Source organism: Scomber scombrus, chromosome 20 (assembly GCF_963691925.1).
Source record: "Scomber scombrus chromosome 20, fScoSco1.1, whole genome shotgun sequence".
NCBI classification, from domain to species: domain Eukaryota; kingdom Metazoa; phylum Chordata; class Actinopteri; order Scombriformes; family Scombridae; genus Scomber; species Scomber scombrus.
In genome coordinates this window covers 2,010,775-2,020,736 of record NC_084989.1, presented here as the reverse complement: position 1 = coordinate 2,020,736, position 9,962 = coordinate 2,010,775, and the positions used below count along the sequence as shown (strand labels likewise).

The following is a 9,962-nucleotide window of genomic DNA, read 5'->3' as shown; positions in this document are numbered from 1 at the left end:
GGGTTGGAAGGAGGGCTTTACACAGCTCCTAATATGACTCCAATAAACTACTCAAGGACATGAGAGCAAGCATATTACAGATGTCCCAAAATCACAGACAGAAAACTGTTTACTCATAAAACGTCATCAAATATTCTATAAACCAGGTTGATTACCTTGCACTCAACCACTTCCTTGCACTCAACCACTTCCTTGCACTCAACCACTTCGTTCTGATTGAAGTGTGACCATTTTATAATTGAACACTTTAATTCATATTATAAGTGAGAAATGTTAAGTTATTTTACTATTCATATCAATAAATGAGCAAATATCAGAGAAACAAAAGATAGTTATAACTTTCCACAAAAGCACAAGAGTGTTTGTCAAAATAATCTTAAATATTGAATATTTTATTAATTATCATATAACCTCTGTGTGGAGATAGTTTTGGCTTCATGTGCATTCTTTTGATTTCTCACTAGTGTCCCAGTTACTCTGGACAATCACAAGCCTTAACCCTTACATACTGTTCAGGGTCAAATTTGACCCATTTTTACATTTGAGAACTGTAAAAACAAAAAAAAAAAACACTTTATAAACATTTGTTATATGTGGACTTTCCCTAATGTTAGCATATCAAAAAAATGGTTTGTGCAGCTAATATACAACTTTGGCCTGTGTTTATTTATTTATTTTAAACAAAACAAAAAACAATCAGAAATCACCATTTGAAAATGTTCTTCATATTCTATAAAATATTCTCCTGGACCATAAAATAGTGATTGTGAATGTCTTTTTTTTTTCTTTCTTTTTTTTTTTCAAGATTGAATCAAACAGAAGGATTAATCAAACATTAATGAATGACTGAAGGGGAATTTATGAATGTGAATTGGTGTAGAGACTAATTATGAGTCAGAATATGAACAGTATGTGAGGGTTAATATGAACAGTTTTAATGGGGACTATTTTTTAGACAGAAAATAATTCCAATTAAGCTGTTGACAGTGACACTATGTCTGTTGTTTGCTGTTGAACTTTTAAATGTAATCGTTGCTGTGACTACCATAAATGAGATCCCATTCACATCTATTGTACTGGGGTGAATGCATGCACTCCTATAACAAAAGTCACACATTAGAGACACTATAAGCACACGTGAACTGAGCGCGATGCTTCTTTCTGCTTCCTTTTGCTTGTTGATAATCGGGCTGCATCGCGCGGGAATTGCACACTTACTCATCCACGTAATGAGGACGGAGTACGAGGGGCTCAGCGCTCAGCGGGCCTGTTTCCTCACGCCTGCCTATCTGCCTGTGACTTATTGATTTTATAGAGCATGGCCGTGGCTTGATTGACTGATTGTTATCCTCATCTGCTTCACTGATTCACTGTAGTCGCTCCCGCTGAAGCTCCGGTCACATTCAAATGGGATTTCACAGGACATTTTTTTGTTTGCTTGCTGCATTCCATTCCTACCCCCCCCCCCCCCCCCCCCCCCCCCCCCCCCCCCCCTTACACACACATCCTCCTGTCAAAATATCAGCCAATATCAGTCCTCCGTAGTGTCTCATCACTCCCTCACAAAAACCTCTTCCCCTTTATGTGATTAAGCACCTAATCGATTCCTTTATGAACATCAACAAGCAAACAATTCAACCTGATTATAGATCTATTTCAGATTTCTGTCCGTGGTTTCAGAAGGGGGTTAGCCTGTAGTAAAAGAAATCATAGTTCGACATATGCACGAGTCCCAGAGGTGTTGTCAAAGTGAAGGACCATATGGTTATGATTAGCAATTAGAGCACAAGGTTAATGAATACACGCTTAAGTTCCTGATAAGGGGTAAATGAAATAAGGACAATAATTGACATCAAAGTGCGCTAACTCAGTGGGCTGTTCATTGACTTAAACTGATTTGACTGTGTGTTCCGATGTGTGTGGGTGTGTGGATGTGGGGTTTTCTTCATGTGCAGGCACTCTGTGTGTGTGTGTGTGTGTGTGTGTGTGTGTGTGTGTGTGTGTGTGTGTGTGTGTGTGTGTGTGTAATACAGAAGGTGTGGATGTGAGTAGTCATGCTTGTTGTCTTGCCTGTTGGATTTTTTTTTTTTTTTCTCCAAACTGAGCCTCACTTTTTTCCTTTTGAACCAAAGCACCAGAAGCATATTCTACCTTCAAATACAGTTTATACAGTAATGATTGTATAGTCTTTAGAGGGGCTGGATTAGACCACACTGAGAGCCACATGATGAATGCCTTTATTGTCATTGCATGTTCACATACAACAAGTTTTGCTGTCTCAGTTTCCATTCACTCTGCTCAAACACACACTCACATACACACACACACGCACACATAAAATAGAATAACTGTTAAATAAGGTAAAATATGATATAAAGTGCTGTAAAAGAAAAGATAAAGTGCTGTTCCTCCTCAGCATCCAGAGGAAGTATAGTTTCTGTTGGGCCTTTTTCACCAGAGCGGTGGAATTTAAAGTCCACTTGAGGTCCTTGCTGATGTGGGCTGCCATAATTTAAAACTGACCCTCTCCACCTCCTCTTCTCCTATTATGAGTGGCAGGTGCTCCATCTGTTGCCGTCTGAAGTCGATGATACGCTCCTTTGTCTTCTTGATGTTTAGCGGGTTGTTCACTGCACACCATTGTGTTAGTTTGCAGACCTTGTCTTTATAAGTCTCTATAAGCTGTATCATTGCCTCTCGAGATTAGTCCCACCACTGTTAGTGGGACTAAAAAAACACATCCTGCTCATTTATCCAGGCCACTGTGTTGGTACAATTTTGAGCTGCTACAGAGGAGCAGCTCCAGCTCAACTAAGTAAAAGTACTTTAAACCAAATTAAGAAAAGGCAATTGTTGCATTAAACATCATGTCCAAAAATGTTTATATAACTTTCATGGGTTACTGGGTAATTAACTGGTTTCGGTTGGTCACAATGATATGATGTACGTACTTTTTTTTTTTCCTAACCAGCATATGGTTAGGAACTCTACAGCTCTAAAAGCATGTCTAATTACACACTCTCAGTAGCACGTTTCACATACATACAATCAACACACCATGTACTTTACATACACAGGGGTAGTGATACTGTGAATATCAGGGCATTAAATAGAACCAGGTCACTTCCATATGAATATACATATACATATAGTCTTGTCACATATGCACACACACAAACATATCTGCTATTAAGTGTTAAATGTGTGCTGACAGCATGCCAGAAAATCATTAAAACAATGTCTGAAACATGTAGGAAAAACAACATTTCATTATCATTTTCTAGTGTCTGTTTTGACAAGGGGCTATATATATATATATATATATATATATATATATATATATATATATATATATATGGGTCAATGACGTATAAGGATTTTCAACAACTCAATTTTAAATAATAAAAACAAGAATATCTAAGGCAGTAGTTCAAACATTCAGAATGTTGTGTACCTGACAATTCATATTACAATTTGAAAGTGATTTTAGTGGGTTTTTCAAGATTAATTGGCACTGGCCTGAAAAAAAAGTCATTTGGTGCGACCATGATTCATCTTGAAATGTCTTATATAAATAAAAGACCATCATTTACAAAGATTTAAAAAAAATGCAAATACTTTGTTTCCAGACACTTTATATTACTGAAAACTTGTAAAAAAAGATGTGAAGCGTGTTAAGTAAATTAATTTATTTCAAGATGAATCGTTGTCGCACCACATGACTCTTTTTAAAGACCAGTGCCAATTAATCTTGAAAAACCCACTAAAATCACTTAAATTCAAATGTATAATATGGAGCTTCAGGTACACAACATTCTGAATGTTTGAACTACTGCATTAGATATGCTTGTTTTTATTATTCTACAATAGAGTTGTTCTAAATCCTTATACGTCATTGACCCATATATGTGTATGTACATATGTACATACACACACATCAGAGACAGGTGACAATTCCAAGTGTGCATTGCTTTTAGAATAATTTATTTCTGTAAGACGTCTCCCTGTTCTCTGACTATTATATATTATATCTAACTAGTAAAGTATTATATTATTTTATAACTTAGACATTAAGTGTTTTCTTACAGCATTTATACATCAGTAAAACAATGTTCCCCATATGTTTACCAAAGCAGCAATGATGCTGTTAAATTCTTCGCTGTTTGCTGTCCGTGGTGCTGAAAGGAAGGCAGAAAGAAACTCAGCTATTTGACTGTTGTCCATAAAAATACAGGAAACAACAGACATGTTTAATACCTGAGAATGTTCAGTATGAAAATGATGCTTCATATTCGGTCACCAGTCAGAGCTTTCAGCTTAGTGTTATATGATGTAAATTAAGGAGGAAAACTTTGATAGATTTAGCTGCTGCTGTAGACAGATGTTACTCTTATAGAATAGGTTCTATGTCTTAAAACAATACTCACGCACACATCTGTACATTGACAACATTATTAGTTGTTGTAATTGTTCTTCCTGCTCATACTAGCAGTTATCTTTGTGCAATTTGAATTCAAGTGATGGGGGACTGAATCTACAGTCTTATTCTGTGCCGAAATGCATTCCATTTAATTTGACTGTGGAAGCCTCATATTAGGCTTTGGCTGAACTTTGTGGAAGGACTGTCAGATGTGTGCTTATCTCTTACACTGAGGTTGATTTAGGAAGAGATGATTGCAGCCAATAACTCGTTTATAGGTATTTGAATATTGTTTTAAGATGTCAAAAAAAAGTGAACTTGTCCTTTACAAGGAGACTCTAGCATTGCATTCCTACAACATGTAAGACTCATAATGGACATTTTTTTAAATTATATGTTATGATCTTTTTTTTAATGGATGCATTCTTCATCCTTTTCAAAACCATTACCTATAATGCCACTCTATCCATACTGAGGAACTGGCTAAAAAACGGTCTTCATCCCCCACTGGCAGTGTTAAGTTTTGTTTTTTCTTATGTGAGGCATATTTTCCAATTTAAAAATATCATTCACTTTACATCAACTACCACTTAACAGAGCGCATCAGTGTTGGTCTTAAAGATACAATTATAGGAACAAAACAACATAAAATGCAAGGGAAACATATCATTTGTGTTCCTCCTGCAGCTTCTCAAGATGTTTTTTTGCCTTCTACAAGTGATGAAGACAACACCAGCTGTCTCTAGGATCATATTATGTTAGACTGCTTTTGAAAAACATTTCTTCAGTGTTCAGATTTTATTATAATCTAGATGGTTTGTAAACATGTCACATAAAACCTTTAAATAAATATGTAATAAAACAAGAGCCAGTACAAAACACATGAACATTTCAAAGGCCCTGCTCTGCTCCTCGGGTGTTTTCACTTTAGCTGAGTAGACCTCACGTTGAAAGTGAACAAAATGGTGATGGCATATATGAGTTCTGGTCTAATTAGAATGATAAAGTTGTAATTTCTTACACCCTAACAGGTTTAACAGGTGAGTCAGGGAGATGTCAATCAAACAGCAAACACAGGCCAACACATTCCTAAGAGCTCTAATAAGCCAGAATAAGTGAAATCACCTCTCTCTCTGTGTGTGTGTGTGTGTGTGTGTGTGTGTGTGTGTGTGTGTGTGTGTGTGTGTGTGTGTGTGTGTGTGTGTGTGTGTGTGTGTGTGTGTGTGTGTGTGTGTGTGTGTGTGTGTTGTGTGTGTGTATGTGTGATTCATAAGCCTTTCAAACCATCTCATATGGAAAAATCAATGTGGTAGGCCTTGGTAATAGGACTTGGAATATAATTATATTATGAATATAAATATATTATGATATAACATTGTCAGGCCAATCAATAAGGCTTAAAAACACAAGGTTTGTAAAGCAAAATATGTTAATTTATTTACAACTTTATTGTATCTACACAGATAAGGAAGTGCGACAGGGATAAACAATTAACACAATTAACATCGTAAGTAAATAATAATTTCAACAAAGATTTAAATTAAAAAAAACAAATATTTACAACCAAACTATGAAACCCAAAACTTAAAGTCTCAAAATAATTCAAAGTAACTGGATTGCAAAAAGGCAGACTCCCCTCTGGCACCGCAAATTGGCCTCTTCCACTTCCTGTCTTCCCCAGTATAAGAAACCATCTTTTCCTTTTTGGCCAGGGGGGAACTGTCCAGATCCATGAAAAAGAGAACATAGGTAAACTTAATTTAATTCAAACAAAACAAATATTAAATGATAGAATGTTAACTAAAATATGTGCACTCAAATCAGCCAACAAACTGTCAATAAAGTGTAAGATGTATAAAAACAAAAGACCGTGTGCTGTCATTACTTGAAATATTTGTATGTAACAGTGTTAGAGAATATTACTAAACTTTAGTGTTGACATGTGGTGTGGCCACCAGGGAAACACCGTCCAATGAAACACTAAGAGGGAATCTGATGCTAAAAAGACTGTAAATGTGTCAGATATCACTTGATATGACTAATGTTGGACGTTCAGACCAAAAGCATCTGATGTGAATTGAGCAGCAAGTCTACATAGAAAATCAATGTAAATGGTGCGATAACACGCAATTTCATATCAGGCGGCGCAAATGAAGTGTCTAAAGCGGCGCAAATAAAGTTGGAAAAATAAAACTTTTCAAGCGACATCACGCCACGACATCCAATCAGCGGCGAGTTTCTCCCGACGTCACAAACGCGACTGAAGCGATGATCCGAAAATGTTTATTTATGATCAGGCGGCGCGATACAAGCAATGTTTACGCTTTTGGTGTGAACGCAGCTTAACTCAGACTGCTGAAGCTGAATAGAAGCTTTTATTGAATTCCCTCTTTTTCATAATTTCAGGACCTTTAGAATCAGCTTAATTGGGAACACACACGCACACACACACACACACACACACACACACACACACACATTCTCACATGTAGTTGCTGTAGAGACTTCAGCACCAGTACATCAACTTCTCATCAGTGACACTCATTTACAATCCAGCCTGAGAATATAGCTTCCTTCAGTCTTGAGCTCTCTCTAATGCAGAGATGATGGGAGGGCGAGATGGCTAAGTGAGTCTCTAAGTGGTCTAAATGAAGATGAGTGAGGATGTGGCGTGATCGTGATACAAAAGGGAACGCCGCCGTCTTCCCCCGCCATGATGGGGGGCCTCTGGAAACATTTAAGATGCAGGTGTTGGTGTTTAAAAACGCTGTGACTGGAGCACTCTGCTCCCTTTAGAACAATTAAGGGAGTAACTAACAAAGTTGGAAAAGAAGCTGCTAGTTTGATTGTTAGTCAGCTGTTGGAGAACACAACAGGGTTGTAGAATCATAAAAAAATGAAGTGAGGAAAAAAGAAGAGAAATGATGAAGTCGCTGTTGTCTGCCTGGGAATCTGTACTTTCATTTATTCATGTGCAGTTTTAATGTCTTGGACTTTTAAAAATACTGAATCCCACCATCAAAGCATTTGGCGGCAAAGTAGGATGAGATATTTCAGGTGTGTCGAAGTAAATGTGTAGTTTTTTTTTTTATATTTTATTTGAAACCATGAATTATTATCTGGGTCTGTTATGAAAACTAAAAAGGTACAAACTGGTGCACATAAGCAGTGAAAGGAACAAGTTAACTATGACTCCTAATGTAAGAAACATCCAATCACTGAGCTTCAAAAAATTGCTTTCAAGCCAGCCAGTCTTAGAATTGGACTGGACCTGGACTACTGACCCTTCTGCAGAGTCCTTCACCTCATAGAAGCACTACAATATACTCTATGTTATCATTTAGTTTTTGCAGTTTAGCTTTTGTCATTAATAATATTGCTATTAGTTACATTTTCTCTCTTAGGTGTGCCTCCATCTCCTCTGTTGCTCCTCCTCTCCTTCTCTAACTCTTATAATGATATAAAATCCTGACCGGGCACTAAAATGCAGCTTTTCCGTAGCGATGGTGGTATAGTGGAGAGCATAGCTGCCTTCCAAGCAGTTGACCCGGGTTCGATTCCCGGCCATCGCAGTTCAGCTGTGTTGTTTTGAAGCAAGCGGCGACCTCCGGGGCTGAAAGGTGAAGCCGATGGGGAAGCAAATCCCTGTTAAACTTCACATTAAAATGGCCACAGTTACGGCAGAAACATATGCAGCTCTAATAATCAATGTTATTATTCAGACTGGACTGAATGACTAGTGAGGCTATGTTTTAACCAACGATAAACATTAGGTGGTTGGTCTAAAGTGCATGGACTGTGTTGTCGTCTCCATGTACACCTGCTATTTTAATGCATCAGCGCAATTTGTTAATGGGCTAAGTCAAGGTGAACATTGATCAGCGGGTGTTGTGATTATTCACTCTTACATACTGTTCGGGTCAAATTTGATCCGCTTTGAAATTTGACAGCTGTAAAAAAACCCTGAAATGTCTTTTACCCTGAAATTTGATGAATTTTCCTAAAATTAAAATATTTAAAAATGTTATACTTTTGTATAGATGCTACACATTTTTGTCCATTGAGGCTGTTCTGGGTCAAATTTGACCCGTATCTATTGACATGTGTTTGAGTTAAATGAATAGTTAATAGTTTTAATAAGATAGTAGTTATGAGGATTTCTTTTTATGATGTAGAAGTGAAGACTGATGGCTCTAATGGTTATACAATAAACCTCACACTTCCATAAAGTTATAAAATACATTTACATCATTATTGCTATGTTATATTTTCATGTCTGAGGTAAAATAGGACATGATATTGTGTGATAGGAGATGTTTTTGGTGTAAAACCTTAAAAATACACTCTCTCTGCTCTCTGAAACATGAATCCAGGTTTAATCACATTTATTGATCAGTCAGATCCACTATTGATGCTTTCTAAACACATCTGTGGTTCAACATTTAGTATAGACACTTTTTATGAGGGGATTCTTAGACTGGGTCAAAATGTACTGGAACATGCGAGGGTGTAGAATATGAACAGTATGGAAGGGTTAAATACTCTCTCAGACATTCACATCACTGCTTTCAGAACTCTGAAAAAGCTAACTGTCTATCACCATGTTACCATGATAATGACAGCTCAACAAACTAGAAGCTTTTCTTCAGAAAATGTCTAGTTGTATTGAAATCTGCAGCCAAAGACTGATGGAGTAGTTTTATTTTTCATCAGTTATTGGGACCAGAGATACTTTAACAACAATTCTAATGGGTCTCTCTTTGTAAATAGTCATAATCAGAATGTGGAGTTATAACTGAGCAGTCTGATGTGTATAGAGGTGTGTGTGGTTACACTGTTGCAGCCTGGTGTCATCAGGCCATTTAATGAAGGTAAAACACAGTAAACAGCTGTGTCTAATGGCACTGTGCTCTGACAATACACTTCTCAGAGGTTGTAGATTTATCAACATGAGTCTTGCTGGCTTCAGAACAAATACACAACTTACACATTCTTCCAGAGTCAGTTATGGATGAATTCTGTGAGTCCACAGTGATACAAGTTGGCTGTTGATTATGAACCTAAACATCTGGCTGACCTGTGATCTTTGCTGCATGTTATCCCCATTCCTTCTCTTACTCCATTGGCTGTCCCCTTGGACTCTTAATTTGCTAATAAAGTCTTAACATGCCCCAAAATACAGACATAAAATCCATACTGTAAACCTACACTAGAGTCTCTATTCCATTTCCAAGTTGAGGAACAAAAGAAATGCAGCTTCACTGTTCACTTCACTTTTTATGATTTACTGTAAGACTGCATCCAGACCAACTTTAAAGGCAGCGCCCTCATTCATTTTAATGTGGGAGTCTGTCAGCGCACAGTTGTTAATGTAGGGGGGTCCAAAAAACCAACCCCCCCCCCCCCCCCCAAAAAAAAAAAAAAATAAATAAATAAATAAATAAACAAAACAAAACAATAAATAAAGGGTTGCTAAGCCAAAAAAAACGATGATGATGAACACTGTATTTCTACTGTTAATCTCACATTTGTTCACATAGTT

The 9,962-nt window shown here is 37.0% G+C and overlaps 1 non-coding gene across 1 annotated transcript; it reads left to right on the top strand.

Moving 5' to 3' along the window:
• The first annotated feature begins 7,920 nt into the window (after positions 1 to 7,920).
• Positions 7,921 to 7,992, top strand: trnag-ucc (transfer RNA glycine (anticodon UCC)). Its single transcript has one exon. It is a non-coding gene; the product is annotated as a tRNA-Gly (tRNA).
• Positions 7,993 to 9,962: the final 1,970 nt, after the last annotated feature.